At 36.0% G+C, this 10614-nt stretch overlaps 1 long non-coding RNA gene across 1 annotated transcript in view; it reads left to right on the forward strand.

Moving 5' to 3' along the window:
- The first annotated feature begins 229 nt into the window (after nucleotides 1-229).
- The window catches only part of LOC118740598, a 27917-nt gene continuing 17532 nt past the window's right edge, over nucleotides 230-10614 (forward strand). The window contains exon 1 of the long non-coding RNA XR_004993163.1: nucleotides 230-857. This is a non-coding gene — a long non-coding RNA (uncharacterized LOC118740598). The remainder of the gene's footprint in view (nucleotides 858-10614) is intronic.

The raw sequence follows: 10614 nt of genomic DNA on the forward strand, positions 1-10614 counted from the left end.
CAAAATCTCAACTTTACCGCTATGAAATCAAGCAGCATCCCTGCTGTGCCAGCTAGTAGCGGAGCAAGTTTCAATCGGAACGGTCGTATTACAGCGGGTACTACACGTCGTATGAACAACGTCTGATTTTGCTGTGTGTGTGTTTGTGGAATTTTTTTCATATTGAAGCCAAGCCTTTTTAAGTCAATTCGAGTGATTTACATTAAGAGACTTTAATATAAAGTAAGAAACAAATTAGTGCACAATAAAGTTGTTTGGACTACTGTCCTACGTTGCGTACGCTGGTTGACTCACTCCAGACAGCTATTTATTGCTTTTGCATTGCGCAACTACTTCTCATTTATTCATGCGCGCCTGCAGTTAAAGTGACTGTCGCCAACCAAGTGAACACACACATCTACATGTATATGTATAAGAGTGTGTGCTTGTTTGTGTGTCGTCTATAAAGCATTCATGCAAATAATAAATGCCCTAGCGTGCACGGACGCATGCATGTAACTAGTTGAGTGTCTGTGTGTACGTACCTACATAGGTGTATGCGCGTATCCTTCGAACATTGACACGTATGTGGCAGTGTATAAATCACTGTAGACGCTTTCAAGTACAAAGCGCTAAGCACAACGCCCAAGTGAGTGAGTGAATTGAGTGCCAAGTGTTAAGTGCAGCAGACAAAGCAGATTAAAGTGAACGTTGCCGTGAAAGGCATTGAAGCTGAACATTTAAGTTGAATAGCAAGCGACTTTGCATAAATCATGAACCAGTGCGTGTACTAGGTGTATTGAATATTTAAATCGTTTATACATATTTCGTGAGCATACTTAATTGGCCTCTGCATGCAGTGCAGTGAAGAGTGAAAGGTGAGGAATGCTTTGAGGAGGCTCTAATAAGGTGTACAAAAAAAAAAAACTTTTCCTACAAGGTTTGTTGATATTTTGCAAAAATATTTTATTTAAAGGTTTTTCGTCACTTTTTGTTAGTCAAATTATGGAAGCTCTGATCTGAAATCATGCAGAGGTGGTAATAGTTGATTACCATTTGCCACACATGGTGCGTACCCACCATTTTTTGTTTGAATAAATATATTTTTTTATATAAATCCAGGATGTTTTTGTTTAAAGCTGAATAACGGTAAATTGCAAATATCTCGAAAACGTATACATAGAAAAGAAATTAAGTCGTTTTTCGGAATCCCGAACAATTCTACATAGAAATTGGATAAAGGCATCCATTTAACATTTTTGCTGTAAACCAGTGTAATTAGTGGTATTGAATATATGCCTTATGAAGCACCGATGTAAATAATTTTTAATGCTGTGTATGATCGGTAGGTAAACCGGTAACACATTTTAATCGTTTTAACTGCCTACATAAAGGAGTTATATAGGAAAAACTTGTATCTGAACAATCAGTGGCATAGGATATAAACCTTATACAGCACCGAGCAAATTTTCTCAGTGGACTTTGCATGATTATTTAGCAAATGAAGGAGCACGACAAAAACAAAATAAATTCAAAACACACGAAACAATCAATATGCTCACTAAAGTGTGGGCTAAGGACATTGAAATTTTATAGATATGATCAATTTAAAAAATGCAGTTCACTATAATAAAATAGCAATATAGGTACCAAATGAAAGAAAAAATTCTTTAGTAATAAAAAAAGGGTTTTTGGTTCACAAGGACGAGAAGGTTTTGAAAATGCCCTGCCAAGTGATTTCATAATTTCAAGCTAATAAATTTAGAAGGACGGAATTAAAACTTAACAAGTAATTTTTTCTAAATAAATATTGATATATTTCAAAGATATTCCGGAATGCTATTTTAAAAGGACAGTTTCATATTTTTATTCTTTATTGCACTGAATTTTTTAAATATTTTTTTTAGAATTTATTATATCCTTGTAATTTTAAAGTCGTTTAAAAAAAATTCTGTCTACAGGGAGAAAATTAAAAACGCAGTTTTACTACTTTTGGCCTCTCGTTTCGCGAATGTATTAATTTTTTTCGCACGGTGTTTTACTCATTCTAAGAAGCGGCCAGTGTTTTTCAGGCAGGTCCTTGCTATCAAGGCGGGGGCTAATTCATCAGCCTTGCTATTTCCAGTGATGTCAATGTGTCCGAAATGAACATGACTTGAAAGTATTTCGAGGCGTTTGAGTGAGAGGTCTGGCATTCCCCGACCAGTTTCGAAAGCATCGTTAACAATCCCAGCGCCCTGATTGCCGCTTGCCTATCAGAGTAGATTTTTCCCTCCTAGTCTGCGAAATATTGCTACGCAGCCAATCGGCTATCCCTTGTATAGCAGCCACCTCTACCTGAAAGACACTGCAGAGATCTGGCAGTCGGAACATACGATTTATTGAGAGTTCCTGATCGTAAAAACCTCCTCTAACTCTCCCGTCTAGCTTCTATCTATTCGTGAAGATGTTTATTGGACCTTTACGCCAGAGACTTCCATACTCCCATTCGGCCGTTAGAAGGATGTGCGTCGAGAAGGATCTGTTTGGAGCAAGCCTCGGAACACTCCCATTCATTTCTTCCGGTGGGAAGTTTAAGCTTTTGGGAAATATCGTGTGCCCGTTCACTGGGCGGAAAGGGAACTTAGTGCTTTCGGCTTGATTTTCGTTTCATATAGCCAGCATAAAACTCTTGGAGAGAGGTACCATCACTTCCGCATGGTATTTCTACAGCAGTAAGGGGCCACTGATACCTTTTTACCCACTGCTCAATTCTTGGCTTCCCACCCAGATCACACCCAATAACTTGACCCTGTCATAGAGAACAAGTAGGGGAAATATGGGCACGCGTCACTTTGTACGTCCTGGTGAATAGTATGAGCTTCATGTTTCCCGGACTTACAGAAAGTCCGCAGGTAGTAGACCGATTTGTGACCAGGTCTAGCTACCCTCGCATAAGATCACACAGAATTTCCAAAAACTTTGCTCTGTCAATGAGTGCTACATTATCCGCGTGGGCAAAAATCTGGCATACCCTCCTTTCCAACTCCTCCAGGACGTCGTTCATCCCGACTGACCAGAGAGAGGATGAAAGGACGTCATCCTGCCAGGTGCCTCTACTCACTTTACGCTGAACAGAGGCGTTGCCCCATTCCGCCGTGACAGTTTTGTGCAGAATATGGGAGATGAGCCTAACTAATTAGTAGTACATTATTGAAAGCCCCTCTCGATATCAACAAAGCCACCAACTGCAAAAGTTTTGCTCTTAGGAGACTTTTCTATGATTTTTACAATTGTGTGCAAGGCGGATTCCATGGATACCCTTGAAGTAGGCATGCTGAGAGAGGCTCAATCACTCTCGAGGAATCCTGTTACCTATATGCAGGTCAATTACTCCCTCAAAAGTTGTCAATAAGAAAGGAGAAATGCTGATTGGTCTGAAGTCTTTCGGAGATGCTTCAGTAGTCAAGATATTTGGAAATATTTAGAACCTATAACAGGGCCATTCTATTGTGACTGTTGGGATATTTGACTCCAGAATGTGATCAAGTGTGAATTATAACTATGCCGTCGAGGCTTATAAATCAGCGCAAGATATCTTTTAACATAGTAGATACATAAATAATGTATAAAATTCCTTTAAAGAAATACCAAGCGATTAATAAGTTCTTTGTAACAATCATTTGGGGGAATGTGACCGGTGGTACACTGAAAATCTCTCTATTTTACCTTTTTGCTCTAAAAGATAAATTTTGGCCAGGACACTTAATTTTGGTGGAAGTTTTTTTTTGTGTTGTAAAATATATACTATACGCTTTTGTTTTCATTTAAAATGAGGCTGATATAATCTTCATAGACATTTTAAAAAATATTTATGGTGGGAAAGATAATTGTGACCGGTTTAAAGTAATTATATAAGAAGTAAAAGTTTCCTTAGACAAAAATTACGGCTTCTTTTTATTTGAATAATGTTTTTGAACAGACAAATAAGATGCAGTCATTCAGCAAGAGGTTACTACTGAAGTACAGGTAATGAAGGCATTGTAAAATTTTGTGTCGTTTTCCTCTTTTTCATGGAATAAACCAATACTTAAATGGAATGAAAACCTAAAAAAAAATATTACCATTTGGCCGAGCGGGGGTCGACTTTTTTTTATTAACCACTAATAAAAGTTTGTCTTCAATTTTTATTTTTTACAATAAGTGTTAAAAAAAAATAATAATTTTAGTATTAGGCAATAAAAAACAGTTAAAAGCACTCCGAAGAAATGTCAACCCGTAGCTTTGCTAGCTTTAAAGAAATATTTACATCGAGCTTGGCAGAAATTAATAAATCGGTTACCTGCGTATCTATGTGTGGGGCCACCACAACTAGATTAGCTTATTTCAAATTGTATTCTTAATATCGTATTTTAAAAGGCATGTACTCATAAGTGGGGTTTTAAGTTTCTTATTGTAAATATAAACTTTAAATGAGATGGTTTCACTTATCGAAATATCTTAGTTTTCGTCTTTCTGAAAGCTACCGTTATATGAGCAAACCTCTCGAATTGTTTTTTTTTTTTTTTTTTTAAGTGCCACTACCTTCTCTATAACCAAGTACTAGAACATTTTTAGCCTTAAACGTTTTTTTTAGGCGAAACAGTACCGAAAATACCAATTTGTTCATTGTCACTCGAAAAAATCATAAATGTTTTTTTAATAACTTTAGGAAGTTTTCAAATAGAATGTTCATTTAAGAGTCAATGAAAATTGACATCAAATATAACATATCTGTGAAGTTTCAAAAGTGTGGCACCATGAAGAATATCTGCTGCAGCTATTTTGTAATTTTTAAAATTTTAGGATTTTTTTTAATTTTTATAATTAAACGGTGAAAATATTCGTCTTGCCAAACCGAACGAATCTGGTGTAACAAAACTAGTGTGCACCAAATGAAAAAAAAAATTGCATTGAGTAAAAGATGACTATCAATTTGAGAAGCGAAATTCATTCTAAAATTGTTGTAAATATACACGAAAAAAGTAATATAAATGTGCACAAGGAATACTGTGTGAAAATCTTGCAAGCGAATATGCGAGTAAACGTGTTAGCTGATAGTGCACGGTGTTACGGGTATATGAGTACGAGTTGTTATTTTTACTTTTTATACCCGAGCGCACTTGTGCACAAGGGTATATTAATTTTGTTCACATAACGGTTGTTTGTAACAGCCAAAACGAATCGAGATAGATATAGACAAATGTATACATAAATGATCAGAATGAAAAAAGAAATCGATTAAGCCATGTCTGTCTGTCCGTCTGTCCGTCCGTCCGTGTACACGATAACTCGAGCAAAAATTGAGATATCTCAACGAAACTTGGTACGTAGGTTTCCCTTAATCCAAGGTAGGTTGGTATTGGAAATGGGCGAAATCGGACTGTAACCACGCCCACTTCCCATATAACGGTAATTTCCAGAAATAAGAAAACTGCGATATTTTAGTAACTACTGAAGATAATTCACTCAAAATTGATATTTACAATAATTTTCAGGCGAAAAATAAGAATATTAAAAATTTTTGGAAAATGGGCGTAGCCACGCCCACTTATGGTTACATGTGTATATCTTGGTAACCGCAACACCAATTTTTTCCAAACTTGGCACAGTTGTTGGCCTTCGCACAGCATACGAAATGGCCGAAAATTTTAAAAATCGGACAATAACCACGCCCACATCCCATATAACGGTAATTTAGAGAAATACGAAATACTCGATAAATCAGTAAATATTAAAGCTAATTTATTCAAAATTGATGCTTGCAACAATTCTTTACCAAGAAATACGTTTATGGTAAAATTTTGGAAAATGGGCGTGGCACCGCCCACTTATGATCACATATATGTATATCGGTAACCGTTCTACCAATTTGTACCAAACTCGGTATGGTTATTGTGCTTGCCACATAAAAGCATAACGTTGAAAATTATTGAAATCGGACTAAAATAACGGCCGATTCTCATGTAACGGTTAATTTCAGAAATGCTTGAAACTTCAATATTTCGAAATTTAAGGACGCTAATTTACTCAAAATTGATACACCCCGGCTTACCATCTAGCAGTAGGTTTCGGAAAGGTGAAAAAACATATATTTAATACTTGCGCCGGGTATTTAATGTTCAGCTTCGCCCGAACTTAGACTTTCTTACTTGTTTAGTATATATTTTTCAACTAAATAAAATTTTCCGATGGAATCTTGTTCTTTATGCAAAACTGATGATAATGCATTGTCAAATAGTGCCACCGTTTTCGACGAAAAACAAGTTTCACGCACGGAAACCATCGCCGGCCTGTGTAATCAGTGTTCCACTTAGAAAGTTTTATTGGAGCTTATTACATCTTACTAAAAATCAAAATCTAACTAAAAATCTATTGCAATCACAGCGCACAGCAGTGCGCGCGAGTGACGAAAGCAGCCATAGTAGAATGCTGAAATGACTCGCTTATACATATATACACGAGATTTGGAAGTTTTTATCCAGACATGTTTGAGATATCGTTGGAAAGGTCTTGCAGAGTGTATTCAAGCTTCATAAACGATTAACCGAATTCTTAAAAATTAGGCTAAAGTATTGCGAAACAAAAAACGTTTTTTTGCTTTTACCGGTTTAAGAGGGCATGTGGGTACATCCAACATATTTAGTGTTATTCTATAGGCCAATACCTTTCGAACGATACCTTATATATTAAGTTCCGGCTACTAGTTGGAAAGATATAGAGGTAAATGTGTTTTGGTTCGTGTCTCCACTACGAGATGCTTTGGTATGTATGTGGCGTCTGTACGTACCTTCATTTAATTTTTTTCAAACTTTTAGGAAATAAAGTACCAAAAAAACTAGGAAGGTTTTGTTCCAGGATGTTTCGGTTTGTATGCCTGCGTGGGCGTGGCTGCTGCCTGAAATTCGAAAAAAGGCAATTATTTAAACTACCACTGAGGCCACACTACTCAGTCCATGTCATTGATGTGGATATCAGTAGATGGGTCTTCAAACAAGCTATTTAACGCTATCTTTTGTGTTTATGAAATATAAATATGTCATAATGTTATCGCCTGAAAACTAAAAATCGGGCTGCTGAAAATATACATTTCGGGAATTTTCTCAAAAACCGGTCAGTCGATTTTATTCTAGGTTTCCACAAATCTAGCCCAAAACCTTAGCTTTCTTCTGGTATGTAGCTTGTATCTGGGAAAACTCTTGTTGTGGAGATATTACGATTCAAATTGGAAAAATGTCGCTCCAAAAAGGGTCAAATGGTTTAAAACTAACATATCCGTCTAATTTTGTGTTTGTGTTATTTATTAACGACGTGACTAGTTGTTTTTCATTTGCTAACTACCTACTTTACGCCGATGACTTGAAAGTATTTTCGACAATCAAGGATACATCAGATGCATTTTTGCTGCAACGTGATCTCGATAGCCTTTACACATGGTGCTTAAAATCTCGTCTTTCACTCAATATCAAAAAGTGCTTTAGTGTCACTTTTTCCAGACTACTTAATCCCATAAATACCATTTATCGTATTTCGAGCCGCGATTTGCTCTGTGTCTCTGAAATTAAAGATCTTGGGGTTATCTTTGATACCAAATTTTCATTCAGTAGTCATATCAATTATATTACCTCTAAGTCCTACTCTGTACTTGGCTTCATTAGACGTAACTCTACTAAGTTTTCTGACCCGTATACTATGAAATTACTTTATACATCATATGTTCGTTCTCATTTAGAATATGCGGTTGTTGTTTGGAGACCTAGTAATCAGCTTTACAGTAATAGAATTGAACGTGTTCAAAAAGTATTTTTGAATTTTGCCCTACGCTCCCTGAGATTTCAGACCCCGATTCCATCGTACGAATCACGTTTATCGCTAATAAATTTAAAAACTTTAAATTATCGTAGGACAGTGTTATCTCTATCTTTTACACACGGTATCATTAATGGACTTATTGATTGTCCCTACTTGCTAAATAGGATTACTTTCAATATTCCTCGGCGGACCCTGCGCAACTTTTATCCCTTCTATGGGGAGAATCACAAAACCATCTTTGCGAGTAATGCTCCAATTGCGCGAGCTACACGGGATCTTAATCTCATTGCTAACTCGGTAGCTCTTGACTTCTCATTGTCGAAGGGCTCTTTTTTAAATCTTTTGTATACCATTTTCTAGTAAATTTTTCCCAATTTTTATTTACAACTTATTATACATATGTAAGTTATTTGCTAGTCTGTAAGAACTTTGTATGTTCATAGACAATAAATAAATAAATATAAATATAAATATAAATAATTTGGTTACTTAAAGATATAAAAACAACATACCCAGTTCCCCGAAAACAATTGCCCATTCCCTGTTTGCCACTTAAACCGAAATTCCCTGCAAATCTGGGAATTTCCCGCGAGTTGACAAGTTGAAGGATGCAGCTGTGCTAATCACTTCGTACATGTCTTGGAAACCACAATTTGTGTGTATTTTAGAGCTTTTTTCAGTCACATGCCGAAATTGTAACATTCTTCCCCATTTTAATTGCAGGTATGTACACAGTATTTAACTATGCTACATGGGTTTATCACCCGCACTTAATCTACCTGGTATTTACCTATAGTTGTACATAACTATGTATGTATGAATGCATTTAGTTCACCCAATGTACCGCTACTACTTACATACATATGTATAAATTGCCACTGAGCAAAACTACTTGAGAAAAAATCATTAGTTTAATAGCACGAGTGCAACACCGTACACGTGATAGAAGTAAAACTTATTAAAAAAAGCACATGTGTGCGCCCCACACCCAGTAGAAATCTTAACAACAATTAAACTACGAGGCAATCAGACGAATACAGTTGTTTATTGTATCCAAAGTTGGTACCAAGTTCATAAGTTTTTATCATTTCTCATATTTTTTTTTATTTTTAATTTTTTCGAATACATATCATCCTTGATATCATCATATCCTTGATCATCCTTTTTTGCTTTATTCCGTATTCGAAAAACTATGTGTTTAATTAATTAATTAATCCCAACGGCTTTTTACCCTCCATTCCCGCCCAACCGACACGAGGGGCGCAGTCCGCATGACGTACGGAACCTTTTTTTTTTTTTTTTTTTTTTTTTCGTGCCGAGTAGTGGAAACAGGAGTTTGTTAAGTGTCGAGATCTAAAACTATTCAGCTACAGAATCAAATTCATCAGCTGATTGGATATGCTAAAGATAGTATTTCAATTATTGAGAGTGGAAATAATGGTTTTCTTTATAGTAAAAATCGAGTCCGATACGTCAAACGTGCTGGAATGACAGTTAAAATCTTGACATAAACCACGGAATGATTCGTTTAGTTCAAAATTAGTTTTGCATGGCTTTAAAAATAGAGGTCGAAAGTGTCTTGACATTCGAGAAGGAACATTAAAATTTACCTCTGCCAGGAGGGCCGGGCTATTTTCCGTACGTTTCAATTAGGGCTGATGATACCCGGGTGCCCGGGTAATTCGGGTAATGCCCGGGTACCCGATTACCCGGGTATTACCCGGGGCTTTTATTACCCGGGTAGTCGGGTATTACCCGATTTGCCCGGGTACCCGGGTAATATACATATGTTGGTGCCGGTTAAACGAAAAACACCCGGGTAATGCGACATAAAGCTTCTTGTATAATCTTTTTGGTGAGGATAAATATTTTTTCAGTGAGACAATTTTTTTTATAATTATTTTTTTATGTCTAGAGTGTACGCGTCTATGTACACCTAACCGCTTGCCTGAGTAGACGGAGACAAGAAAAGTAAATTAAAACATTAGTTTCTGTACTTAAATTCAAACTTCTAATTTTTGTAAATGCATATACATACATGCATGTGTACATATGTATGTATGTATGTATATTTTAAAGAATATTAAATATTAATATTTTAAAACAGGGACTGAGAACGAAATGTATGATCGAAACTAAATGCCATTGTCGTAGTTTTGTTCCCAAGAACGCGTCAAAACCAAAACCAAAATGAGAACAAAACTGACGAGAACGTTCTCATTGGGAATTATATAAGAACTAAACCCTGTGGTAGGCCACTTCTGGTACAAAAAGTAAGGTAACAAAGCCTTATGCTATTCATTCACCTAAAGATTTTGTACTTTTATTGTATCAGCTTGTTCAAATTATAGTTTCTTTTCTCATAATATTTAAAGCTTTTAAAATCACAATTATTTAATGAAGTTTCCTTAATACGAGAAGTAGGTTGATGAACGTATTGTTGTGAAATAATTGTGGAAGAAATTTTAAAATTTTTTTCATTCCAACACAAAAATTGCCTCAACTGTCGGTCATCGTTTAGATTCGCAGGTGGGTGTGTCTCAATAATTTTATTTGTTACCGATCCGATATCTGTACGTGCATTACCAACTTCGTAAATATTAATATTTTAGACATGCCTAAAACAAGCTGGGTTTGGAAGTACGCTTGTGTGATGAATGACGGATTTGTCAAGTGCAATGTATGTGTTGTATATTATAATATTTCCCCATATGGTACGGAAGATTCTTATAGATTTTCCCTATGTACGTTCGTTTGCGTTATATGATCGTAAATGCGTTTAATTTTCACCTCTCCACATTTTTT

The sequence above is a fragment of the Rhagoletis pomonella genome, unplaced genomic scaffold, assembly GCF_013731165.1.
Source record: "Rhagoletis pomonella isolate Grant_MI unplaced genomic scaffold, Rhpom_1.0 Rhpom_scaffold_00006, whole genome shotgun sequence".
In the NCBI taxonomy this organism is placed as follows: Eukaryota; Metazoa; Arthropoda; class Insecta; order Diptera; family Tephritidae; genus Rhagoletis; species Rhagoletis pomonella.